The sequence below is a fragment of the Phyllobates terribilis genome, unplaced genomic scaffold, assembly GCF_046119375.1.
Source record: "Phyllobates terribilis strain yellow unplaced genomic scaffold, ASM4611937v1 Scaffold_9__5_contigs__length_417890890, whole genome shotgun sequence".
NCBI lineage: Eukaryota > Metazoa > Chordata > Amphibia > Anura > Dendrobatidae > Phyllobates > Phyllobates terribilis.
Window position 1 is genome coordinate 390,838,253 of NW_027362769.1, and position 12,947 is coordinate 390,851,199.

A 12,947-nucleotide genomic window follows, 5' to 3' on the forward strand; every position below is an offset into this window, starting at 1 on the left:
AATATATAAATATCATAACATATTTCAGATCAATCTTAATTCCCAATATTGGGAGAAAATCCACAGGAGAGGAAAATATATATCACTCGGTGAGTGGTATAAAATGGGGAAAACTGATGATATCATAGGTACAGTAACAGCATATATATCAGGATCTTCATTGCTGTCAGAAGGTGGAAGAGATCCAAAGTAGAAGTCGTCCATGACAGACGCTCATCAGGAATACAGATCCCAGAGCACAGTCACTATGAAGAAAAGGGTGAGTACTAGAAAATAAAAAATAACATAAAAATATTAGAAGGATAAAATAAAAACATAAGCCCGTAGTCCATGATGGACAAAGCATGGTCTGCAGGAGAGCAGACAAAATCAAACATGATCAAATATAATCGAATATTATGTCTCAAAGGAAGGACGAGAACCCCAAATTCTCATTAAGGCCCCGCGGAGCCACGGTAATTAGGGTTACAATCCATCTGGCCTCTTTTTGGGCCAGAAGTTGCTTGCCATTTCCACCCCAGGAGCCCAGATGTAAAACATCAATGCCGCGGGACCTCAGTGTCCGCGGATCACAATTGTGGACTGTCTTTAAGTGACGCGGCAGTGTTTTGAGCTCCCTGGGGTCGACCACGGTCCGAGCCGCGCCAATGTCCCGCACGTGCTCACGAATTCTGATCCTTAGCTCTCTTGTGGTGAGTACTACATAAATTAGTTGGCAGCCACTTGTGGCATAATATATCACATGGGTTGTGCCGCACGAAATGTAATTGCGGATTTTAAACTCACGAGAGCCATCAGAGGACGTGAACGAATTACTGCGCAGGACATTGGCGCAGGCCACACAGTGGCCACAAGGGAAGCAACAAACCGTGGGTCCGCGGGACCCAAATGGATTTGTCAAGGGGGGGACATAATGGCTAGACACAAGCAAGTCACCCAGGTTATTGGCCCGCCGAGGGGTCATTTGTGGACAGCTTCCTAATAAATCCCGTAGGGAGGGCTCCGCACTGAGAACACCCAAATGACGTGAAAGAATCCACCGCATACTCCCCCACTCATGATTGTATGTGGAGATGTAGCGGATTCTTTCCGTAGTCCCCTGTTTTGGTAAACTTGAGGGGTAAATTAAATGGTCACGGAGTGTATTCCATGCTCTTGCATAGCCACGGCCGATGGAGCAGTTACTATAGCCCAGCTGCCTAAACCGTGCTGCCAGATCTGAAGCCTGTCTTTCAAACTTGTGATCAGTAGAGCAGATCCGCCTCATCCTTAGGAACTGTCCAACTGGGACGGCACGAATTGTAGAAGGATCATGTGCAGAGGCTGCATGTACTAAGGAATTGACCGAAGTAGGTTTTCTAAAGACATCAGTCTGAATAGTGTGGTCCTCACTCACCTCCAGACTGATGTCCAAAAAGTCAATCCGTTTATGGTGATATGTATAAGTCAGCCTAATAGAGCGATTATTTAGATTAAGCTGTGTCATGAAATCATTAAGCTCCTCCACCGTCCCCCGCCAAAAGAATAAAACGTCAATGTATCTAAGCTATGACAAGATGCGGTCGGCGCCCCCGACACCCTCGTCGCCAAAAATATCTCTCTCCCAGGACCCTAAGAAGAGATTGGCGTACGAAGGCGCACAGGCCGCCCCCATCGCCGTGCCACGCCTCTGTAGATACACCGTATCTTTAAATAAAAAATAGTTGTGGAGGACGAAGTGGAGGAGCTCAAGGACAAAATCACGGGAAGGGCCGCCCAGATCAGAAGCCCCAAGGAAGAGGCGGGCCGCAGGCAGGCCCAGATCATGGCTAATACACATGTAAAGGCTCTCAACATCGGCCGTGACCAGCAAGATGTCATCCGTCACAAGGACGCCGTCGACACGTCTCAGGACGTCCATCGTATCCTTGATGTATGATGGGAGTGTCTCCACAAGTGGGCTGAGGTGGCTGTCAATATATTGACAAATAGGACCACACAAACCGCCCAGCCCTGACACGATGGGACGTCCCGGCGGGTCGAGGGCGTCCTTGTGAATTTTGGGAAGTAATAAAAAGTGGCGGTTTTCGGGAATCGAACAGTTAAGGCCTCAACTGTTTGTTTATTAATAATTCTCTGATCACAGGCCCTGCCCAGGATCCCCTGGAGCGCAGCAGAGAAGGAGGCTGTTGGATTATAAGACAACCTCAAATACGTCTCAGTATCTCTGAGTTGGCGTATCGCCTCTTTCTCATATTTGGAACATGGCCACAGTACAATGTTCTCTCCCTTGTCCGCTGGTTTGATAACTACATCATGAAGCGATTTCCGCTGTTGTATCGCGATACGCTGGGAATGAATAAGATTATCGAAGCGTCTACGTGTGGGAAGATGTTTCATATCCTCCGTCACCATACGCACAAATATGTCAACCGCCGGACTAAGGGACAAGGGAGGGAACCTTGTGGATTTAGGATATCTCAACTGTGGCAACCCACCTGTATTGGGGGGCTGTTCCTGCTCCATGAGGAGGTCCTCCAGGTTACTCAATGCCTCCCTCTCTGCTGCGGTCACAGGGCCATCCTCACCATGCGACCTGGAATGCAATTTTTTAAGAATGAGTTTCCGCGCAAACAGATGGAGGTACTTCAAGGCCGTAAAGAAATTAAATGCATTGGTAGGTGCAAAAGATAGACCTAACCCCAGGACCTCCATCTGTGCCTTAGTCAAAACATGATTAGATAAGTTAACAATGCAGAGCCCTCCCCCGGAGGCACTAACCTGGGGAGGCGTAGCACGTGTTCTTTTATTGGTAGGCCTTGTTTGAATCTTTGAGGGCATCGAGCCATCCGCACCTGGGCGACCACTTAGGTTGCCAACTGGATTTTCAGGCGGTATTGATTCACTGTTTGAAACAGTTGAAGCGACTGATGTCGATCTTGAGCGAGAGAAAGAATCATTGCGGGATCTGGAACGTGATCTGACAGGTGGCAATCGCCATCTGTAAACACTTTGGGATTGTTTGTCTTTTATACCACGTTGAAATTTCTTGATTTTATTAGATTTTATTTCCTTCACCCATTTCTGACACTCAAGATCTATCTCATCGTTCAACTGTTTAAGTTTGTCTGTTGACATTTCTTTTTGGAATTGAGCTTGTAATAGCTCAATTTCACTCTCCATCTCATTCAGAGATGTCTCGTTTAGTCCTTTTAGTAGTTTGAGAAAGCCCAGGGAGCAGGTGTCTGCCAGTTCCTCCCATTTGTTCTTAAAGGTCTCGTCCTCAATTGGAAACGAAGGAAATATTTGTACCCTCAATCCTCTGGGAATAAGTGATTTGTCAATATACTTTGTTAGAAAAGCGTGGTTCCACCAGATGCGGGTTCTACGTTTCAGCAATATTTTGAATTTGTTAATGCTCTCCTGCAAACCATGGTCCGCACCAAGGGCAATGTCCGCATTGTCACCAGAATGTTCATTTAACTGGGTGAGCCAGGTGTGATCCCAAGCTCGGAAATCCATATCGGGCCTGTGGCACACTGTGAAAACACAGAAACAAATTAATAAACAGATTACGACCCGCATAATAAATCATGTGGGTAAGGGGTCTCCACAAAGGATTGGACCCCGTTACCACATAGCCTACTCAAAACAATACATAGAAATTGGGAGAACAGCTGAGTAGAATGGCATAGAAAAACTTTATTGTATAAATATTAAAAGACAGTACATCACTTTAGTAACATTGACATATAGATAGGACAAGCGGACATATAATCCCTCATATTGCATATAAATAGTTCTATACAGGAGGTTCACCCTGAGGGTCAGGACATGGTACTAAAATTAAGACAGGGAGAGGGACATGTAGTTGAAATAATTAGGAATCACTCCTAATTTTAGCTCAATGAGACATAAACCACTGTCCCCTTCCCCCCTGACCCGTGAATGATGACCTGAGCCACAGATGTACATATAAAAAGGGATTTCTGTCATACTAAATAGAGAATCAGAGAGACTCTTTAGAACAGCATCTAGGACAAGATAGCTCCATCAAGAGGGATGATACAGATTTGACTTTACAGGATGTCAGCTTAGGGGACCCAAGGCCCAGCTGAAGGGATACATATCTGCTCTATTGACCATCACTGACCCTATGGAGACATTTGGAGAAGCCAGGATTGTGACAATCTGGTCACCTGGTCCCATGGATATGTTCGGAGAAGCCAAGTTGGGGCCATCGTTCACCTGGTCCCATGGAGATGTTTGGGGAAGCCAGGATTGTGACCCTCAGGTCTCCTGGCCACATACCTCAATGGACTGTCAGCTTCCTAAGCTTGCCGCTACCTCCTCTCTGTGGGTGTCCAGCCAAAGCGAGGATCCACTGGTTGAGGTAGTTGGCCCTGGAAGTCCAAAAATCATAGCTGCTCTATTCGCAGCGGGCCAGCAGAAGGGTGAGACTGTGTAATTTAGCACCATCTTGGGTATTTGCTGGGACTGTTCTATATGTTATTGTCTGTTTGGTGGTTCAATAAGGTATTGCCACACTGTTTGACCCTCACCCTGTGTTCTCTGAGCAGTATTATGCCCACGGAAGACCCCGTGTCTTCACAGTACACATCTTAAATTTCACTGTGCATAATTTTTTAAAGATGGATATATACCCACTTAAGAACTGGTGGCCATAATCAGGAGAGTGGGCATTTCTACCGTTGTTATAGAGCAAAGAATGCCATCAATGCTTTGCCAAAAGAGAACCTGAGCCCTGCCTGATTTATGATGATGTATGTTGGAGTATCTGTATGAGCAACGTAAAGCCGTGACTGATTATATCATGCAGTAGGAAAACTGGAGTTTGGGTTACTTTGAAATGCACCATTGTGAGCAGATAAGAGACCTGTTTCGCCTACTAAGGTCATTTGAAGAGGTTACTAAATTTGACTGTTGGGACAATTGTACAACAACAACCTCATGCTTCCCATTTATATTGGAAAAAACATTAATGAGAATGCAATAAGTTATGGATTAAGTGGCTACTTCTAAATGTTCAGGGATTGTTGAGTACCCTCAGGTACAATGTCACATTAAGAAGGATGTGGAGGAGGTAGTTAAGAGGAGGAGCAAGTTATCTAAAGGGACGAGACTGGCAGTCACTGGGATATTGATGGCGACAATGCTGACTGTGATGACCAACCATCAAAGGGGCAATGGAAAAAGTGGGACCTTTGTCATGGTGGTGAGCATAGAAAGCTGCATGCTTGAGGGCGAATAGGTGTATTGTTGGCATCAAGTGAAGGTATGGCTATTGGACAGCCATAATTTTAGACCCTCACTATCTAGTAGTGGTGGAGGTGATACTCTGCCCCTAATACTAAAAATGGTTAAAGTACGTTCCTGAAGTTAGAACCCTCTGGGGCTGCAGTTTTGCCTAGGTAGGGTTAACTATAACAGCCGGCCCTGTAGAGGGAGGGGGAACTGAGTGCTACTGTCAAGTGCAGGAAGTGAGCACAGTCAGTAGTTGTGCAGTTTCGGCAATTTGTCAGGAAAACTTGCCGGCCGGTGGGTGCAGCTCTCTGGCGCCCCCTTGCCTCTCAGGTCAGTCAAGGTACTGCACCTAGAGTAAGTAGTGCCAGGAAGCCGCTACCAGCGGGGGAAAACACGGTGGTGTGTTATCCCTTACACGTCACCAATCCGTGATGCTACAATACAGGCACAACTCTCTGGCGCCCTCTCGTCTCTCAGGTCAGTCAAGGTACTGCACCTAGAGCGAGTGGTCGCCGGAGAGGCTGTCCTGTAGCCCACTGGGTATTTGAGGCCCTCTGCAGTGAGGGCGGTATATATATATTTCCCTGGCTGCGCCAGTAATATATATCCACACCTCCGACCGTCACTGCCAGCCTTCCTCAAATCCCCCAGATGGTATGCTGCCACCAGTTCTGGTTTGATACAGCCCGGTATTAATGGACTTGTATCGGGTCAAGAACCAAACCGGTAGCGTTTATGGCTTCGGGGAGGAGAACGATTACAGAACAAAAGAAACAGAACTCTTAAATTTTATATTTAATCCAAAAGGGAGGCAGTGTTTAGGAACAATATATACATAAGGATGTTACAAAGGGGACATTAAAATACATAGGCAGATACATAAAATAAAACAAGATAAAGAGTGAAAATTACTTACACTACACTACACGATCGCGGAGACGATTCAATATAGTGGGAGGGGGGGTTCTCCAGATTGCTGTTATTGAACAGGACCCTTTGCGTATAATTCGTATTCCCCCCAGCAATGAGTACTTCTGTCTTCTCCATAGACTCTTTTATGCCTAAGGGAGATCTGGCCACACGCCCCTTGTGGTGACATCATGTGGGCCGGTCTCCAGCCTGTACATTTTTATTAGAAAATGCTAGCTTCTGCGATAACTCATCGCTCGTTGATCGCAGAAGCTTACAAACTATGCCATTTTTTCCCTTATGATTTTATCTTTCTTTTGATATCATGCATCCCATAGCTGCAGTCTACTATTCGGGTGTTTTTGCGCTGCAGCTCCCTGATTGTGGTTACAGCCGTGGAAAAATACCTGCATATTCCGGGGCTGATTTGGTCACTACCTATTTGGGTCTCGTTATTGTCGGACCTATGGAACTCATATTATTTCATAACTAATATCGGAGTCAGTGAGTCTGCAAATTCCCCTTTGAAGCTCGGGGAAGACCCTTCACAGTTACACACAAATTAGGGAAGCCTGGATTTTAAGTACCTCCTGCGTCTTTCAGGGACAAGAGGCCTGCTTCCTAACGAAGTTTTCACACTTCTTCCCTGGCCGTGTGTGAATAACTATTTATCAGTCGTGCGTTAATTGGGGCTTTTGTACTAGCAGAAGGAGAATAAGGGAGGGGGTAAACATGTGTGTCACGCAGATGGAGGGACATTTTCCTAATATTAATATTTTATAATATTCCTGACACAGTACAGCAGAGAGCAGCAGGCTCTGTTGGGCTGCTAGGGTAGACGTGGGCCAAGTATCCCAGACAGTGGATCGCCAGAGAATTCCTCCGCAAGAGTCCCCTTAGCTGGCCTGGGAACCTCGAGTTAGAATGTGCCCCCGATGACTCTCTGTGAGGCTGCAGAAGAAGTGAGGAGGAGGTGGAGTGAAATGGGATCCCGATATACTGTCATTGGTGAGGAAGAATCTCTAGTGCTAGAGAAGAAAGCAACGGAGATGCTTTACCTAGGTCGGGAACCAGGGCTGAAGTTGTATCCGGTACCTGTGGGAAAGATGACAAGCAACTAGTGATGAGCGAGCACTAAGATGCTCGGGTACTCATTGCTCGGGTCAAGCAAATTGGAATGCTCGAGTGCTCGGTCCGAGTAACGAGCCCAATGTAAGTCTATGGGAATCTTGATCACTTTTCCGGTGGTTCCCCCGGCGGTCTGCAGAGAGCCTAAAAATTGCCCAAATCGATGGGAACAGTGCTCAAGTGACATGGGAACAGCATGGGGAAGACTCCTGGAAGCATTTCTGACTCCCAGGTCACTGTTGTCAACAATGTTGTCAGAGTATTACGCCACTTTTACAGACTCATAATAAAACATACAAAAACGAAACCAAAATGGATTTTCCTGGGAAATATGTTAAGGAACATCCTTTCCAGGATAATGGCTTGTATATAAGGAAAAATAAATAACCAAAAACAAAAATGCTCCTCCACACCTTCAGCTATGTTCACACGTAGCGTTTTTGATGCGTTTTTGCATTTTTGCGTTGCTTTCAACCAAGACAAATGCATTCACCGGGAAATGCCGATTTAACATTTTACAACCTGGCCATGTGCTGTGTGACACATCATCAGACACATCCTGTTTCATTTATGAAGGAGGGATTGTGAAAGTCACAAACACTATTTTTACAGCCTTACTCTTCTTAAAGGGCCAGCAGTCGGCTATGCTTTGATGTTCCCATTATTAAAGAGTGGGTCTCCTATACTGGTATTGCATATGCAGTAACTGGAAGAGCTGCCAAAAATTCGGATGCACCCCAATACCCCTTTGAAGAGACATTGAGGAGGGTCTCAGAAAAAAAAATGTTCCCATTATAAAGTAGTGGGTCTCCTATAGTGGTAATGCCCATTCAGTGATTGCAAGGGCTGCCAAAATTTGGGAAAAATCCCACTAACAATTTAAAGACACATAGAGGTGGGCCTCAGAAACGACATGTTCCCATTAGAAAGAAGAGGGTCTGATATCTAGTTATAGGGTATGAAGTGAGTCCAACGGCTGCCAAAATTTAGGAAAACCCCCACTAACAATTTAAAGACTCATAGAGCTGGGCCACAGTTACGAAATGTTCCCATTAGAAAGGAGAGGGTCTGCTGTCTAGTTATAGGGAATGCAGTGAGTCCAACGGCTGCCAAAATTTAGGAAAAACCCCACTAACAATTTAAACACACATAGAGCTGGGCCACAGTAACGACATGTTCCCATTAGAAAGGAGAGGGTCTGCTATCCAGTTATAGGGTATGCAGTGAGTACAACGGCTGCCAAAATTTAGGAAAAACCCCACTAACAATTTAAAGACACATAGAGCTGGGCCATAGTAACGACGTGTTCCCATTAGAAAGGGGAGGGTATGCTATACAGTTGTAGGGTATGCAGTGAGTCCAATGCCTGCCAAAATTTAGGAAAAACCCTACTAACAATTTAAAGACACATGGAGCTGGGCTAGAGTAACGAGTACGACATGTTCCCATTAATAAGGAGTGGGTCTCCCATACTGTTTGCCTGTGCAGTGAATGCAACAGATGCCAAAAATTTGGAGGCACTCTAATGCCCCTTGCAAGAGACGTAGAGGTCAGAGGGCCTCCTGAAAACATTGTTCCCATTATTAGTAAGTGGGTCTCCCATACTGTTTGTCTACGCAGTGAATGCAACAGCATGCCAAAAATTGGGAGGAACTCCAATGTCCCTTGCAAGAGACATAGATATGGTGATATGGTAGATATGGTGATGATATGGAGGAGGATGTGAGGAGAAGGAGGAGGACAAGAGCAAATAGACAAAATCAGGAAGCATATACCCATGTCTGGGTGTAAAGAAAGAGGTGCATGGGAATAGAGTTAGACCTCCCAAAAAAACCACTGTATTTGAGTTAATGTTACCCTGCTATAATTCAGTGGTGTTGAGAAGTCTGGCCCAATTCAGCCCTTGTTCATTTTTATAAGAGCCAGCCTGTCAGCATTTTCAGTTGACAGGCGGATGTGCCTATCGGTTATAATTTTTCCGGCAGCACTAAGAACCTGCTCTGACAAAACGCAAGCGGCAGGGCAGGCCAGGACCTCCAAGGGGTAGAGAGCCAGTTCATGCTACGTGTCCAGCTTGGATACCCAATAATTTTAAGGCACAGAGGAATCACGGAGGACGTTGGTACAGTCGGCAAGGTACTCCCTCACCATCTTCCGAAACGTTTCCCTCCTTGTGAGAGTACCCCGCATCTCAGGGCCTGTGCGATGGGAGGGTCTGAGAAAACTGTCCCAGAATTTTGACAGTGTTCCCCTGCCTCCGCTGGATTGCATTTGTGTCTCTCTCGCCTGTACTCCTTGGTTGTCCAACGAACTGTGATCTCTGCCTCCAGCGTTTTCAGATGCAAATTTTTTCAATAATTCCGCAACAACGCCTTCTCGTATTGCCCCATTTTATTAGGCCTGTCCTGCACGGGAATAATAGATAGAAAGTTATCCTCATAGCATGGGTCTAGAAGTGTCACCAACCAGTAATGACTGTCACCCAAAATTTGGACAATGCAAGGGTCATGGGAAAGGCAGCATAGCATAAACTCAGCCATGTGTGTCGGACTGCAAAGAGTCAAGACTTCTGTGTCCTCACCAAGAGGACAGTGCAGGAAACTAGCTCCTGTTCTTCCTCCTCTTCCTCATTGTCACCCAATCCACATTGGGATGAGGTGAGACTGGGCTGTCTGGAATCACCCTGAATGGTTCCTTGCTCCATCTCATCGTGCTCCTTCAATGCATACTCTTTAATTGTGAGCATAGAGCGTTTCAGAAGACAGAGAAGTGGAATGGTGACGCTAAATATGGTGTCATCGCCGCTCACCATCTTGGTGGAGTCCTCAAAGTTTTGGACGATGGTACATATGTCTGACATCCATGTACACTCCTGAGGTCTTTTGTGTGAAGACTGAACTGAATACCTTATTAATACTAGTAGTCAACAACTGCCCTCTTCGGCTCATAAATCCTTCCCAACATCTGCAATGTAGAGTTCCAATGTGTGTGGACATCGCAGATCAGTTGGTGAGCTGGAAGCTGCAAACACTGCTGAAGCATAGCAAGGGCGGTGGAAGCTGGAGCGGACTTTATAAAATGGGCACACAGGTTGCGTACTTTGACAAGCAGATCCGACAGAACCGGGTAGGTTTTGAGAAACCGCTGAACTACGAGGTTAAGCACATGGGCCAGGCATGGTACGTGTGTGAACTTGCCTTGCCTCAGAGCCACCACCAGGTTCCAGCCATTGTCACACATGACCATGCCTGGCTGTAGGGTCAGCGGTGTCAGCCACAGATCTGCCTGCTCTTTTAGAGCTGTCCACAACTCTTCAGCGTTGTGCGGTTTGTCGCCTAAGTATATTAGCTTCAGCACAGCCTGTTGCCGCTTGGCCGAGGCAGTGCTGCAGTGCTTCCAGCTTGCGACTGATGTGGTCATTTCGGAGATGGAGGCTGAAGAGGAGGAGGTGCAGGAGCTGCAGAATGTGGGGGCAACCCTGATTGACCCAGGGTCCACAATCCTCAGCGTCGGGAGGATGTATTCCATCCCAAGGTTCGACTGGGTCCCCGCTTCCACTATATTAACCCAGTGTGCCATCAGCGAGATGTACCATCCCTGCCCACAAACACTTGTCCACGTGTCCATGGCTAGGTGGACTTTCTCAGTAACTGTATTGTTGAGGGCACGGCTAATGTGGTGGGACATGTGCTCATGTAATGCGGGGACGGCACACCGGGAGAAATAGTGGCAGCTGGGTACCGAGTACCGAGGGACGGCCTCCGCCATCAGGTTGCGGAAAGCTTCTGTCTCCACGAGCCTAAAAGGCAACATTTTGAGCGCAAGCATTCGCGAAATGTGTGAATTTAGTAGTGTGGACTGTGGGGCGTTGGCTGCATATTTGCGCTTGCATTCTAAGGACTGCGGTAGGGACAAATGAACGCTGCACTGGGACAAGGACATGGACATGCTTGCTGATGGTGCTAGTTGAGAGTGTGCAACTACACGTGCAGGTCGGGAGGCACCTTGACATGTGCCATGGACAGGGGATTGGCATGCACATACAACAGCGGAAGAAGCAGTGGTGTCACCCGCAGACACTGTTTCTGGACCCTGGGGTTCGGCCCACTTAGTCGAGTGCTTTACTGCCATGTGCCTAATCATGCTGGTGGTGGTCAGGCTGGTAGTTTTGCTACCCCTGCTGCTGCTGGCCTGGCAGGTGATGCAAATGATTTTTTTGGGGTTATCTGCATAGTCTTTAAAAATCAACCAGACTCGGGAAGACCTAACAATTGTACTGGCAACTTCCGTCGTGTTGGCGTTATGAGGAATGCTTTCCCGCCTTGTATCTGCGGCCACAACACTACTTCTTCCTGCCTGTTATGGTGCTATGCCTCCCTCCCCCTGTGTGCTGCTGTCCTCACTCTGTATGTCCCCCTGCCAGGTTGGGTCAGTTACTATATCATCCACCACCTCGTCTTCCACTTCCGCACCCTGGTCCTCCTCCTGACTTTCTGGCAATTGTGTCACATCATCATCAGCATCCACCTGTTGCAACAGTAATTGCACTTTCCCACTGTTGCCTTCATGTGACCATGGCTGCTCCAATATTTTGGCATCGCTACATGTGTCCTCCTCTTGATTCGGGTGAGAGTCCTGAATCTATAAATAGAAAAGTGAACAGCTCTTCTGAGTGTCCAAGTGTGGGATCAGTTGACTTCGGGCACTAGGCATGGTGGAAGGAAGGAGGATCAGGGTGAGGAATATGCGGTCCAGACTCATGGCTACTGAGACTTGACTGTGTGGAAGACAGGGTGGTGGCGGCAAAGTGACTGGAAGCATTATCTGCTATCCAACCAACAAACTTTTGACACTGCTTCGGGTTCAATAGTGGTGTACTGCGGTCCCCTAGTAATTAGGACAGGAAGGTCGAGCGACAAGATGTGGGTGTTTGTTGTGGCACTATTTCAGCTTGCCTACAGCCACGTCCTCGGCCTCTGCATGCACCATCACCATCACGTCCACTTCCCCGTCCCTTGCCACGCATCTTGCCCCTTTTAAATGGAGGACAATATTTTCCACGTTCACGAGAAATGGCTGATTTTGGAACGCAGTTATATGTGATATGTCTGACAGAGAACCAGAATTTTAAATAGCAGACCTGTAATTTACTAATATTATTCTACACAGAGAACTAGTGTGAATAGCTTGACCGACACACTGCAACGAAATGAAAATGGAAGAAATGGCTGATTTTGGAACACTCTTATAGGTGATAAGTCTGACAGAGAACCACGGTTTTAAAAAGCAGGCCTGTAATATATATGTTGTGATATACCTATACTAAATATAAACAAGTAAATCTCTCCCAAAACTCAGCAGCACCTCTCCCTACTCTGCCTGATTCCGGGGTGCACTCTGACTAGCAGAGCGCGCCAGGTCTTATATAGACCTGATGATGCTGTGCGGCCAGCCAATCTCTGTAATGTCCATAACCAAAGAGCGCCAAACATGCAGGGTCGAGCTTGTCAAGCACCGTGATGCTCGGGCGAGTACCGAGCAGTGGCGAGCACGTTCGCTCATCACTAATGACAACCCGTTGGGCCTTATCCTTTATACCTGTCTGTAAATAATGTAAATACTGCCAGTTACCAAGTAAAATTCTGGTTGTTTTATGAACTATGTGT